Here is a 15699-nt window from a genome sequence, read left to right on the forward strand (position 1 = left end):
AGCATGTTAATTCCTTACTTGAGATTGCTGAACATACTTCATTCATTCTAATAAATTTAAACTTGCAGTCCAACAGTAAGTTGGCAGTGTGACCTCTCATGTTTTAATGTCTGAAATTAGAGAGCAAAGCACAGTTTAGTTTTGGAAACAGTTAGTGAAAATATGAATTCAATAATAATTTATTATATAGGAGAATGTGTATAGATTTAAACCAAAAAAAAGATGACATCAACCAAAACAAAACAAAAAACGATGAATAAGGAAACAGAAAGCTTGAATATTTTAATAATTATTCAACATAATTTATCAGACATACACAGAATATAGCACCCCAGAACAGAGGATATACATTCTTCTCAACTGCACATGGATCATTGTCCAGGATAGACCACATTATGGGTCACAAAACAAGTCTTGATAAATTTAAAAGGAATTAAATTATAACAAGCATCTTCTCTGACCATAATGGAATGAAGTTGGAAATCAGTAACAGGCAGAGAACTGGAAAATCCACAAATATATGGAAGTTAAATAACATACTCTTAAACAAAAATCAATAGGTCAAAGAAAAAATCAAAGAAAAATCATTAAATATATTGAGACAAATAAAAATGAGAACACAATATATTGAAACTTATGGGACACAGCAAAGGCAATACTCAGAAGGACGACTATAACATTAAATGCTTACATTAAGAAAGAAGAAAGAACTAAAATCAAAGGCCTACCTGTACTCCTGGAGGAACTAGAAAAAGAACAGCAAACTAAACCCAGAGCAAGCAGATGGAAAGAAATAAAGATTAGAGCAGATTTCAAATTAAATAGAGAATAATAATAATAATAATGAAAGAGAGCATTAACAAAACCAAAAGTTTGGTTCTTTGAAAAGATCAATAAAATTGGCAAGCCTTTAACTATAGTGACAGAGAAAAAAATAAGAGAAAGGATGCAAATAGATAAAATCAGATATGAAGGGTGAGTTATTAGTATGGACCACATAGAAATAAAAAAGATCATAAAAGGATATTATGAACAACTGTTTACCAACAATTTAGACAACCTAGATAAACAAATTTCTAGAAACACACAGCTTACAGTGATTCCAGAAGAAAGAGAAGACCTCAACAGACCAATTACAAGTAGACAAACTGAATAAGTAATCAAAAATTTCCCAAAAAAGAAAAGCCCAGTACTAGCTGGCTTCACAGGTAAATTCTATCAAATATTCCAAGAAAAATTAATACCAATCCTGCTCAAACTCTTGCAAAAAATTGGAGAGGAAGAAACACTACCTAACTCATTCTATGAGATCAATATCACCCTAATAACAAAGCCAGATAAAGATACTACTAGAAAGAGATTTCCAGGGAAGATGGCAGAGTAGGGAGATCCAGGACTCAGTCCTTCTACCAAAACAACTATTAATCAGGCAAGAACTGTATGCAACAACTAATTTGAAATTCCAAAGACCAGAAGAGCACTGTACAGCATATAGGGGAGAGCAGGAAGAAGAATTATGTGCTAAAGAACTAGAAATTGCTCTCTCCATGTGGTGGCTACCAGTGTAATCCCCCACTCTCACAGCAAGCTGGCTTAGGGGTGCAGTCCCTGGCTGGTGACAGAAAGGGATGTAAAAATCCTCCTTCCCAAGAATGTGCACATACATAGCCCAGTACTGATCATAGCCCCCCCCCTCGCCCTTTTTTTTTTTTGAGGTACCAGGGCTGGGGATTGAACCTGCAACTTCCTACGTGGGAAGCTGGTGTTCAGCACTGAGCCACACTGGCTCCCCTGAGTTGGTTTTATCATTTGTTTGTTGTTTATTTTTAGGAGGCAACAGGAACCAAACCCAGAACCTCCAATGTGGGAAGTAGGTGCTCAACTGCTTGAGCCACATGTGCTCCCCTGATCATGGCATTTTATTAGCAGTTTTGGGTCACTGTGCCTTGGCTCTGAGTGCAGCTACTGCTTCAACCTATCCTGGACAAAGGCAGTGGCTGCCATTGTTCCATTCCCACTCTGGACAAAGATGGTGGCAGCAATTATTTCAACCCTCCCTGGACAGAAGTGGAGGCAGTGGAGAATTAAAGACACAGGGCTTCCTCAGGGCTATAAGGGAAGCTAGTCGAAGGGCTGCATTTTCTGGGAAGGCCAGGAATGCTCAGTTTTCAGAAACCATGGAAGCAGCTTTTGGTACCTTTACTGACACCCTCAATAAGTCACTTTGAATCCAGTCTGTGCCTCCTTTGTGGGTCCCCGGCCCTGCTCTCACTGAGAAACACCAAATTGGGAGTCTTTCCCAGGGTGACCCTCCTCCCAGAATTTGCCCTCCAGGAAAAAGCTGCAATAGACAATGAAAGGAATGTAAAAAAATTATAGAGGCAGACAGTCTGGGACAAAGGCCTCCCTGCTTTAGATACCCGAAACAGGGAGGAGGTTTGTCCCCGAGGGGACAACCAAACCCCTGTAAACTAGAGAACTCCAAAGCAACTAACAAGCAAGAGCCAGAACAAGACAGAGGCCCAATAAGACAAGGAAGGTCCGGCACAGTGCATTCAACTTGAGTAGACTTTCTTAAAAGGAGGGCTAAAATTAAAGAAAATCTCTTTTACTATCAGCTAGTTAAAAAACCAAGGAACAGACATTCCAGGGAGTAAATCCCAGGCTTAAGATTTTAAAATACTAAAATGTACAGTGTGAAACAAAAGAATACAAGATAAACAAACAAAAAGAAGGAAATGGGGGCCCATCCAAAGGAAGAAGATAAAAATCCAGAAAATACTAACAAAGGATAAGAATATGAGCATACCAAAAAAGCCTTTAAGAAGTGATCTTAAAAATGCTTAAGGAAATAAAGTACAGAGAAAGAACTACAGGATATCAGGAAAACAATGAATGAACAATATGAACATTTAAGTAAAGAGATAGAAATTTTAAAAAGGAAACAGAACTACTGGAAGTGAAGACCACAATAACTGCAATGAAAAATGCCCAGGAAAGTTTCAAGAGCAGACTGGAGCTGGCAGAAGAAAGAACCAATGAAATTGAAGACAAGACACTTGAAATGAGTCACGCTGAGAAGTAGAAAGGAAAAAGAAATATTAAAAGTGAGAATAGCCTAGGACAACTATGGGGATACCATCAAGGGCACTAATATACATATTATAGGAGTGGCAGTAGACAAAGAAAGAGAGAAAGGAGAAGAAGGAAGAGTCAAAGAAATAGTGGCAGAAGACAAAGAGAGAAAGGGGAAGAAGGAACAGTCAAAGAAATAATAACAGAGAATTTCCCAAACATAGCAAAAGATGTGAATATGTACACCCAAGAAGCTCAGAGAACATCAAAGAGGATACACATGAAGAAAAAATACACCCCGCCATATAATGATTACACCATCAAAGGCAAAAGACAAGAAGAGTCTGAACACTGCAAGAGAAAAGCATTGTGTGACATATAAGAGAGTTCCAATAAGATTGAGTGCAAATTTCTCATCAGAAATCATGGAGGCAAGAAGGCAGTACTTTGAAACACTTATAGTGCTAAAGAAAATCTACTGCCAGCCAAGAATTTTCTATCTGGTGAAACTCTCTTTCAAAAACGAATGTGAGATTAAGACATTCTCAGATAAACAACAGCCGAGGGAGTACACTGCCACTAGACTTGCCCTACAAGTGATGCTAAAGGGAGTTCTTTTGACTGAAATGAAAGGACACCAGACAGTGGTTCAAAGCACTATAAAGAAATAAAGAACTGCAGTAAAGGTAAAGGTAATCATTTGGGTAATTAAAAATAACAGTGTTGGCAGCAGTTGTAGCTCAAGTGATTGAGCACCCGCTTCCCATGTATGAGGTCCTGGATTTGATCCCTGGTACCTCCTAAAAACAAAACAAACAAACAAATGAAAAGACCAACGCTCAATGGGAGAGTGGATGTAGCTCAGTGATTGAGTGCCTGCTTCCCATGTATGAGGTTCTGGGTTCAATTCCTGGTACCTCCGAAAAGCAACAAGAAAACAACCGGTATCATTGTTTGGTATGTAACTCCACTACTTCCTACATGTGTTAAAATGCAAATGCATAAAAAGTAATGAAAAATCTAGGTTTTTGGACATACAATCAATGTACAAAGATATAAGTGGCAACAAGTACCAAAAAAATGATGGGGAGACAGATGGGTTTAGGAAAAATAAACGTGCATACTACTGAAGTATCAAAGCAAATATAACTGTTATATATTTAGATGTTAAATTTTAACCCTACAGTAACCACAAGGAAAACAAGAAAAATATATCCAGATAGAAATAAGAAAGCACTTGATATGGTACAACATATGAAAGCAAATATAAAGTTTTAATGGAAATTAGGGACAAAATGGGATAAGACTTACAAAGACTGAATAGCAAAATGGCAGAAGATCTGTATTAGCAGTGACTTTAGTAAATGGATTAAACTCCCTAAACAAAAGGTAGTGATTGGCAAAATTGATAAAAAAAACATGACCCAAGTATATGCTGTCTGCAAGAAACTCACCTTAAATTCAAAGACCTAAGTAGGATGTAATAGAGTAGAATGTAATGCAAGTGAAAAGATGGACCTAACATCAAAGCCGCAAAATATATGGAGGAAATACAGACTTGAAGGGAGAAATTGATGGTTCTACATTATTGGAAGGAGACTTTAACACCCTATTCTCAATAATGGATAAAATATCTAGTCAGAATACCAAAAGGGAAGTACAGAACTTCAATGACAGAGTAAACTAACTAGACCTAACAGACATATATAGAACATTCTTTTCAGGTGCACATTCTTTTCAGGTGCACATGGATTGTTCACCAGGATAGAAATATGAATGGCTATTAGGAAAAGGCAGATCAAAACTATGATGACATATCATTTCACACCTTACAGAATGGCCATTATTAAAAAAACAAACAAAAAGCAGAGAACTAAAAGTGCTTGAGAGGATGTGTAGAAATAGGAACACTCCTTCACTGCTGGTGGAAATGTAAAATGGTGCAGCCTTTATGGAAGACAGTTTGGTGGTTCCTCAAGAAGTTAAATACGGAACTGCTGCAATATTCAGCAATATCCTGCTACCAGGAATATATTCAGAATAACTGAAAAAAAGGATGTGAGCAGATTTTTGCACACTGGTGTTCACAGCAGCACTATTTGCAATTGCTGCAAGATGGAAATAACCTAAGTGCCTGCCAAAAAATAAATGGTTAAACAAAATGTGGTATATACATAGGATTGAATACTATTAAGTTTTAAGAAGAAATGAACCGGGGAAGCACACGACAACATGGATGAAATAGGATATTATATTGAGTGAAATAAGCCAAACGCAAAAGGACGAATATTGTATGGTCTCACTGATGTGTACTAAACACAACGAGTAAACTTATGGAGTTAAACTATAGAGTATAGGTTAAGAGGAGACAGAATGTGGGTTGAGGGAGCTCATGCTGAATGTATGTAGAAACTGTAAATACGTGGAAATGGATGGAGTTGATGGTAGCACATTATAATGAGCATAACTAACAATGCTAATTCATAAATGTGATTGTGGCTGAAAGGGGTAGTCTAGGGAGGTTAATACTAATTCAAAGACAGCTAGAAGATAATCTAGAGACTATATAGCATAGTGATTTTGTGGAAGATGAGGATTGCGGTTAATAATATATGATAATGTTCCTTTATTACAAGTTGTTAAGAATATGGTGCTACATGGCAAAATACAACTTATATAACTTATAGACTATAAGTAATAATATTGTAATATAAGGTACTATATCAATGTTAAAGGTAAAAAAAATATATATGGGATTTAGTTTTGATATGAATATGATTATAATCAGAATAAGCAAAGTCATACAGTCAGAATCTAGAATAATAGTTACCAGGAGATGGGGTAGGGATAGGGAATGGGAAGTTAAGGCTCAATATGTACAAGATTCCTATTTGGAATGATGGTAATGCTTTGGTAAAGGATCATGGTGATAGGAGCATAACATTGTGAATGCAATTAGCAGCACAAATATATATCTGAATATGATTAAAGGGCGGGAAATGTTAGATTGTATATAAGGTAACAGAAGAAAAATATTTTTTAAAAAACTTCCATGGAACCACACTTTGAGATATTCTGATGGAACAAATGTATTTTGCATATGGAAAGAACATGTCTTTTTCAGGTCCAGAGAGTGCAGTGTGATGGACTGAAGCTGTAGGCATCCAAGAAAAGTATGTTCTTTAAGTCAATTCATTCCTATGGGTGTGGACCCACTATAAGTAAGACCTTTTGTTGAGTAGAATCTTAAGATGTGACCCATCTCATGCAGGGTGGATCTGAATCTTACTGGAGTCCTCTATAAATGGGATGAATATGGAGAGATAGAAAGTCACAGAAGCACAAAGCTGAAAGTAACAAAACCTGTAAGAGAAGGAAGAGACCAGCAGATGCCACCATGTGTCCTGCTATGTGAGAGGTGTCCAGGATCGCTGGCAGCCAGTCTTCCCCTGATGATGCCTTGATTTGGACATTCTTCTCAGCCTAGAAGCTGTAAACCTGTAAGCTAATATAGCTCCAATGTTAAAAGCCAACCCATTTTATGCCATCTGCTTTTGCAGATAGATTACCAGAGTCTGGGATGGGGGTAGGGAATGTATAGTTAATACTTCAGTTGTACCAAGTTTCTATTTGGGTTGATTGTAAAGTTTTGGTAATGGATGGTGGGGATGCTAGCACAAACATTGTGAATGTAATTAACAGCACCAAGTTATAAATGTGAATGTAGTTAAAAGGAGAAATTTTAGAATGTATATATGTTACTAGAATAAAAATTAAAGGAAAAAACAGGACTATACTACACAAGCAGTCAACTCTATTATAAATGATGTACTGTAGTTAATAGCACAATTATAGAAACGTTCTTTCAGGAATTGTAAAAAAATTAGCATAAGTACTCTAGATACTAATAATGGTTAATTCTGGGGAGGTTAGTAGAAATAGAAAGGGAAGAGAACAAAATATGTTTCCCATTTTGCATTATAAATGTCTGTATTTCAATATTTTATAAGAACATTGTAAAAAGTTCTATGTAAAAAGAAACCATGGTGTTAGATAACAACGGTATCATTTAGCTAAGAAATTTTGCAGAATTTTTACAAAATAGTAAGTAGAGAGAATCAGACAGAAATATATGAAAGCAAAGCAAAGCAAGCCACAGCCAAAGATACTGCAGTAAGCGTAAATCTTTCTTAGAGTCTTGTAATCAAGGAAGAAATGGCTGTGGAACAAACAGCAATATAATTAAAATTAAATGCATTCAGAATAGTTGAGCCAACTGAACCTCTCCTTTCTCTCCCCACTAAAATGTCCACTCTATTGGAAGCCCTTCTCCCTTCCACTTATATTAAAGAGAGAAATCTGTTAGAGAATATATCTAGGGAAGCAGATGTGGCTCAAGTGATACAGCTCCCGCCTACCATATAGGAGGACCTGGGGCTTCCTGGTGAAAAAAGAAGAGAAAGCATGCCTCGCAGCAAGCTAGTGCCTGTGTGACTGCTCATGCGGACAGCCAGTGCCCATGCAAGTGAGTCATGCAGCAAGATAATGACCCATCAAAAAGAGAAACAAGGGGATAGTCAAGGTGAAGCCCAGTAGAAACCAGGAACTAAGGTGGCGCAGTTGACACGGAACCTCTCCCCACATCAGGGGTCTCCAAAATCAAATCCTGGTTAATCCTAGAGGAGAGAAAATGAAAAGAGAAGACAACACAGACAGCAAAAACAGCAGGGTAGGAGGAGGGGAAGGGGGAAAAAATAAATAAATAAATCTTAAAGAAGAAAGAGAGAATATATCTAAATAACTGCTGAGGAAATCCAAACAAGTTACCAACAAAAGCCAGCGACAATAAATGAAGGACCAAGGTGAACAAAGGAAGAAAAAACTCGGGATCAGAAGATAATCCATTGGAGGTGTTGGGGGAGGGGTGGGAGTCTACAGAGAATCCTTAAAAGGGATTGAACTAGAAATAAGACACAGCAGCCATAAAACAAGTATAGGCTGCAATGTAAAATGGCCACAGAATAAGAACTGTTGGGGTTTAAACACATGGTTAACAAAAGAAAGCATTCAACGGTTGCTGGAAAATGTTGAGGAAATCTCTCAACATGTAGAAAAGAAAGAAAAAGATAGATATATGCAACTTAAACTTAAGAGATAAGGATAAATGATTCACGAAGTCCAACATCAACCTAATACAATTAAGTCAATATTTACTGAGCATCTTCTTATATTTTCTGCTAGTAACATCTCAGTGCTCCACAAACTGCCCATCCAAGGAAGGGGTACTCAAACTCATATTTACTTCACAAACTGTCATATTTCCTATGGCACTGCTTTTGCTTGTTTAAATAAAGCTCAAAAATAAAACTCTACCCAAACATTAATTATCCAAATGAGGAAATATTCAAGGAAATATAAAGTACAGAGGAGTGTTCTGTGGTGATGACTTATTTTACAAAGGGTACATAATCAATATTAATTAAAAAGGATTGGTATGAATCTATACAAATAATGTACACAAAGTGAAGGGTTAAGGGAAACAAAAAAACTGAGAGTTTTATTAAGAGCTTGGAAGCAATACACTTTTTGGGTTAGGCAGTAAACTAATAATAGGTGAAAGACACTAATACCATATTTTGCATCCATCATCTCTATTAAGAATAATGTATATACTAGAAAGAGTAAAACAGAAAAAAGGAATTATTTTCTTCATTCATCCATTCACTTACTCATTCAAAAACATTTAATCAGTACCCCTGTGGACTAGCACTGAAAATTTCAAGGATCCCAAGACATAATCCTTTGTCCTGAAGAAGCTCTCCATTTAAAGAGGACAGTAACATGTAAACAAATAGAAATATCTTTGGAAACATGTATCCCTGAAAAACATGTTCTTAAACTTAATCCATTCCTGTGGGTGTGAATCCATTGCAAATAAGACCTTTCGATGAGGTTATTTCAGTTAAGGAGTGATTCAACTCAATCAGGATAGGTCTTAATCATGTTACCAGAGTATTTTACACACAGAATGATATTCAGACAGAGAGAAAGAAAGCCACAGAGGGAGCAGTCAGAAGCTGAACATTAATGAAACCCTGGAAAGAAGAGAGAGACCAGGAGAGGAAGCCATGTGCATTGCCATGTGACAGAGGAGTCAGTCTTTGGGAAGAAACCATTGCCTTGACAATGCCTTGGATTTGGACTTCCCCAAGCCTTAAAATCATAAGCCATTTAACTTCTGTTATTTAAGTGAATCCATTGCATGGTATTTGCTTGAGCAGTCAAGGAAACTTAAGACAGGTACTATTAATTGTCTGCCAGATTAAAAAGTTATTATTTATTGGGCAGTTTAATATATCAGAAGTAAATAAACAGACAATAGTGGCACAAACTAATCAATTATATATTAGCGGAATATTGAAGAAGAGGTGGGTGAGCAGAGGTAGGTTAGGGAATTCTTCATAGACTTGGAAATATTTGGTCTTCTTAAAAACCAAACAGCTTGATTAAAAAAACAAGAGTACACAGCTGGTATAAATGAATTTAAATCTTAGATTTAAACAAATTATATCACAGATATTAATATCTGTAGTCAGAATTGATATAATTCCTATTTATATTTTGAGATATGCTGTGAAACAGACACATGATAGACCATAATTCTAGTTTTCAAAAACAGCTGACTTCCACAAGACTACAGTACAGGAAATGACATTGATTCCCAATAAAATTCTTAGATTTATTAATAGGTTTATGACCTCTGAAAAAAAGCAGAGCTAACTATTTTAGACAGATCAGGTAACATGTGAACAGGGATTTAAATGATGTGTGGAAGACCTGTATGTTTATCTTTGGGAAGATCATGCAGGTATAGGGAATAGCAAAAGCAAAGTCTTTGAAACATAAAAATGCTTGGAGTGCTAAAGAAAGGATGGGAAGCAGGAGAGAGGGCAGGGAGTGGCAGGCCATATCATGTAAGGCTGTACTGCATAGGAAGGAAGGAGTTCAGAATTTGTTTTAAGATGGAAAACTACTGAAGTGCTTTGACAAGAGAAGATGATGGTTATATTTTAAAATAATCATTCAGGCTGCTGCATGGAGAAGAGATTACAGGAGAGCAAGGTTAGAAAGGGGTATCAGGATGCTAGAAGAATCAAGGCCAGAGATAATATGGCTAAGAATAGGTGTGAAGTTGAATTCTGATTATTTTGAAAGTATAGTTGACAGGATTTGCTGACAGGGATGAAAGGACTTAAGAATGATTGAAAGTTCTTCACCTGGATCCCATAAGAATGTAATTATTTATTGAGATGGGAAGACTGTAGAAAAAGCAAGGATTTTTTATTTGTTGCTTAGAGGGTTAGGACAGGGAGGGATCCAGAATTTATTCTGGGATATGTTAATTTTAAGATGCTTATTTGACAACTAAAAAGGAGATTGGATAGATAGATGTTGAAAACTGGCATACTGCCAAGGCTTGAAACTCTAGTTTTGAATCACCAGCTAGAGAATGCAGAGAAGAGAAAAAAATCCAAATAATAAGACGTGGTGCATTCACTCTTTAGAAGTCAGGAAGAGGAGGAACATGATGCAAAGGGGACTGAGAAGGAGGAAGAAGGGGAAAAAAGTGTAAGAAAGCAGTTACAATCAATGATGACAAATGCTACTGGTAAATCAAGATGATGCCTGAGCAATGACCTGTGGATTAGCTGATGGCAAGAGTTTACCAGAAAGGGGGAAATTGATTAGAAAGATGAATTAACTGCAGGGAGGCATGAGATCAGTATACAAATGGAGGGACTGGTCCTAGCAGCATGGAGATTCATCCATATCAACAGGAAGGAAGGGAAGTATATAGGTACAGATACAGGAGAAGATGAAATTTTATCTACACATCTGTTTTCCTTTATTAGACAAGGTCTTTTCATCCCTGGTACCTAGCAAAAAAAGAGTTAAGTTTGTTGGACAATGGAAATCAGCTTCAAGATATGAAGCACTATCATTTAGAGGAGATACCAAATGCATTTTCTATAATCCAAAAGACACAAAAGGACCAATGGGTAGAGGTTACATAAAGGCAGACAGATCCTTTTATTAACTGGAGATAGCCAGGAATGATATTAAGATGATGAGGCAGAAAACAATGACAATATTAATGATGACAGAAATAATTAAAAGCTAATATTTATCGAACACTTTATTATGTACTAGGCAATTCTCTAAAGCATTACACATATATTAACTCATTTAATCCTTAAACTAACAACAAAATACCATATATATCATACCCATTTTATATTTATAATTCCCATTTTATAAATAAGGAAACTGAGGAACAGAGAGTTTAAGCAACTTGCCCCAGTTCACACTGCTAGTAAGTAGCAAAAACAGAATTCAAACCCAAGTATATTCCCAAAATCCATGCACTTAAACATTCTATACCGCCTTTCAGATATTCATAGAATGGAATGATGGACCACATTCAGACTGAATGTACTTTCTTCTTGTAGGTCCCTTAAAGCCACATCAATAAAGATGTGGAAGACACTGAAATAAATAAAATTTTAGTTACATGTAAGCTCAGTATGTACCAACTACAAGATGTGACAACCAAAACTGCTAATGAAATCACAGACTATGGTGCAGTATATGAAAAGAGTTCAGGAATTGGTAACAAAACCTGAATTCAAGTTCTAGTATTTAGAGTATCTTTCCTTTGGTAGAAGTACTTCTATGTAAGAAAGTATATTTCCTAATGAAATAAATGAATGACATGAATGACTGAAAAGTGTGCTCGCTTCAGCGGCACATATCCTAAAATTGGAACAATATAGACAAGATTAGAATGGCGCATGTGCAAGAATGGCATGCAAATTCACCAAGTGTTCCATGTTAAAAAAAAAAAAAAAGATACAGTGTTGTTCCAAAAGGGTTTGTTATTAATTGAATCATTTCCCCCACAAAGACATGTTCAAGTCTTACTACCAGGTCCTATGGGTGTGAACTCATTTGTAAATAGGATCTTTGAGGAATCAGGGTGAACCTTAATCCATTATGACTGGAGTCTTATAAGCACAGGAAATGTAGATGCATTGTGAGTAGGAAATAGAGACAAGTGATCATGTGAAGAAGGCAGAGACTGAGTTACGGATTGCCACTTAGCCAACACCAAGAGGCCACAGACATCACAAAAAGTATGAACCTGAGCTCCTCGATTATGGACTACTCACCTCCAAAGCTGTGAGACAATAAATTCCTGTTGTTTAAGCCAACCAGTATGTGGTATTTATTATAGCAGCACTTTCAAACTATGACAGGGATCAAAGCATTTGAGAAAGGTTTGGACTATGTGACCTCTGAAGTAGCTGCCCTAAGAATATGTCTAAGGTACAATGAAATACATCACAGGATAGAATATTTAAAATCAGGACAATTTAAAGAAATATAGAAATAAACATTCCTCTGAAAATACTGAATAAAATCCCTTGTAATTTCATTCTCAGTAAACAGATACAGGGCATTATACATTCAAGGACCTTAAAGTATACCTTTTTATTCTTATTTTTTAATGTAGAAAATCTCACAATTAAATGTAACAAAGTAGTCTTTAAAAGGTACAAAAACAGTATGGGCTAATTTGCTATATAAAATGTAATTTTCACCCTATCATTCAACTTCTACTTAGAGAAAGAGACAAATTAAAAAGCAGAGAGGACCCCGTTTGGTGTAATTTTTGCTTGTAATAACTTGTGAAAAGGCTCAAAAGAATAGAGAAAGTAAAGCAAATTCTTAAGTCCACTGACGGTTATTCTACTTCACCAGTTGCTGAACTGGAATTGTTTCTCCAGAACAAATTTTTAAAAATTTTCTAAAGAACTTAAGTGGGTGTTCATGGGTTTTATTTGGTGAACACTTATTTGTTAGAGCCATTCAAGGAGATAATAAAGGGCTAAGAAGAAAGAAATTAAAATGCAATACTTAAAACAAATCAGCAGTATGTATGCTTCTCTACTTCTAACTACAGACAGCCTTGTTAACTCTTTCTTTTCACTGTTCCTTATAGCTCTCTAACACACAAGTCTGCAATTTAGGTCTAAAGGAAAAGACAGCACAGAGTTCAATCTCCAAGCCAGAGATTTCTAAGTCAGTCAGGTAAACCTCCTGACCTACAAATTCTACTTAAATCATTAGCTGATGGTCTTCATTCTCTCTTACTTTACAAAGCAATAAAATTCTCTGATGGCATTTTTCTCCTTTTAAAATTTTTTGTCAAATTTCTTAATTTTGAAAACTTGCATTTATTCCTTCAGCTACAGTTAAGTTCACTTCAGGAAAACTCAATTCTTTTTTAACTGCAAACTCATTGTTTTATTCTTTTGACTGCAGTCCCTCTATTTATGCATTTACTTCTCTCAGTGTAGTTGTACTTTAGAACAGTAAAAAATTAGTCGAGTTTTTCTATTTAACCCTCACCTTGGGAATTCAGTTGGTCTCAGTTTTATTTTTAATACCTTTGCTAAATGATGGCAAAATTATATCACATTTTTTAAAAAAAGGTAAGTCAACGGGCTAAAAGAGTGACCTCTTTACTCCTTTATCTATGTATCAGTAAAAATATTTTTAAGGTGCCTGGCCTAGTATGTTTTTTATTTATTTATAAATCAGTATGTACTACTACAAAAATATATATGTAATGAAAACCTTTTAAAGGGAGACACTTAAATACATATGTTTTTATTTACTTATTTATTTATTTTAGAAGTTCTGGTATTTTCTTCCTTCAAATCTTGAGAGTGTGCACAATCAGCACTGGTCTGAAAGCCTGAAAGAAGCCCTCAGGAAATATTTAATATCTATTCTTAGCTTTAATCACATAATTAAACCACTGACAGTCAAACATTTTTTCCCTAGTAAAGTCTTGAAGCTCTGGTCAACAAAATAACTATACAAGCTATCTATCATTCACTACCTTTTTTACCATTTTTCCTGCTTTCCTAAACAAAAGTTAGACCTTAATTTAACCATTTCCTACAGATTTAGTCACATTTTACTCCCTAATAGAATAAAAAATGTAGAGATAACAGGAAAAGCTTTTTGTAGACTTTCACTCTGCTCCTATTAAACAACTTGAGAAAATAGTTTATCACTCCTCCCAAGTGCAGACACACACTAGGGACTGGAATTCACAAATCTGACAGCTAGAAAGGACCTTCAAGATCAAGACCAACCATGCAACAACTGCTTGAATCTGCTCTACAACAATGCCACCAAGTGGCTGCTTATGCAACCTATGTTTGAATGACTTCAATACAATCTTTCAAAAGTCAGCCTGCTACATTTTCTGATACTTTAATTATTTGAAAGAAATAAATTGAACCAAAATCTGTCTAATGTTAACTATCTACTGGCCCTATTTTATTCTGGGAGGCCACAGAGAACAAGCCTAATCCTTTTTCCATTTGATAGCCCTTCAATTTGTTTAAAATAACTATTATAAACCCCAACTCTTCCCTTCAATCTAAATAGCCACACTTCTCTGTTATTTTTCTGTATAACTTTTGAAAGTACTCATAACAACTTCAAAGAAGGAATGCAAACATAAGAACTTAATTCCTGAAGTTACAAAGGAGAATAACTTGAAAACCTACACACATCTCTGGATGTAAACTTTTAGATAAAATTTAAATATAAATCAATAGTTTAATATTACCAAATGACTTTATAAAGTCTGTAGGAAGAGAATTCATTAAAGACTAGCAGAAATTTGTTTGAAATTTTAAAAGTATTTTCTCTACATAATATACTTTAGACAAACAGCAGTTTTAATTTTAACTACACTACAAATGACCAATTTAGAAAATTTATCTTAACCACTATTTTAATAGCAGAACTAAGCCTTTTCAATAACACAAGATCTGAAATTCTCTAAGAAATTAACATGGGATCCAGGTACTTGCACACTAACACAATTAAAGAGTAAAATCATAGCTGCTTCCTATAACACTGTCCTCTGGCTGAAAATCAATTATTTAGGAAACTAATCCTAAACAGAAGAGCTTCTATTCTACCACATCACCAATTCAAGCAACAAGTAACAAACATGTTTGCACAGTGAAGGTAGTTCTTTTTATTTTTATTTTTTTATTTCTCTCCCCTTCCCCACCCCCTGCCCCCAGTTGTCTGCTCTCTGTGTCCATTCACTGTGTGTTCTTCTGTGTCCACTTATCCTACAGGTCAGGAAGCTCTGGGTTTGAACCTTGGACCCCCCATGTGGTAGGCAGACGCCCTATCCGTTGGACCAAATCCACTTCCCATGAAGGTAGTTCTTTAGATTATTAGTCCAGTATTTAAACTGTGGTGGAAGTTAGTTTACAATCTTATATTTGACACTGCCAGTTTCATAAACGATACCTCCGGTCAATAAGATGAATGCAACCAGCACTAGACAAAATAATTTCAATTTCAATTTAACTAATTCAGAGTTAGCACTTCACAATATTTTTATTTTTTGGAAGCTCAAAAACTGTTAAGTGTAATTTCATATACATATAAGCCAATATCATATACCAAAAATAGTTCATATAATAAGATGTATTTTATTCTCAAAGAGAAAAGGAAAAATTC

The 15699-nt window shown here is 35.6% G+C and overlaps 1 protein-coding gene and 1 non-coding gene across 2 annotated transcripts in view; one reads left to right on the forward strand and one right to left on the reverse strand.

Moving 5' to 3' along the window:
* The window catches only part of CAAP1 (caspase activity and apoptosis inhibitor 1), a 78592-nt gene that overhangs the window by 12146 nt on the left and 50747 nt on the right, over positions 1 to 15699 (reverse strand). The window lies entirely within an intron of this gene.
* On the forward strand, positions 11866 to 11972 carry LOC111764004 (U6 spliceosomal RNA). Its single transcript, XR_002796716.1, has one exon. It is a non-coding gene; the product is annotated as a U6 spliceosomal RNA (small nuclear RNA).

This window comes from Dasypus novemcinctus, chromosome 8 (assembly GCF_030445035.2).
Source record: "Dasypus novemcinctus isolate mDasNov1 chromosome 8, mDasNov1.1.hap2, whole genome shotgun sequence".
NCBI classification, from domain to species: Eukaryota; Metazoa; Chordata; class Mammalia; order Cingulata; family Dasypodidae; genus Dasypus; species Dasypus novemcinctus.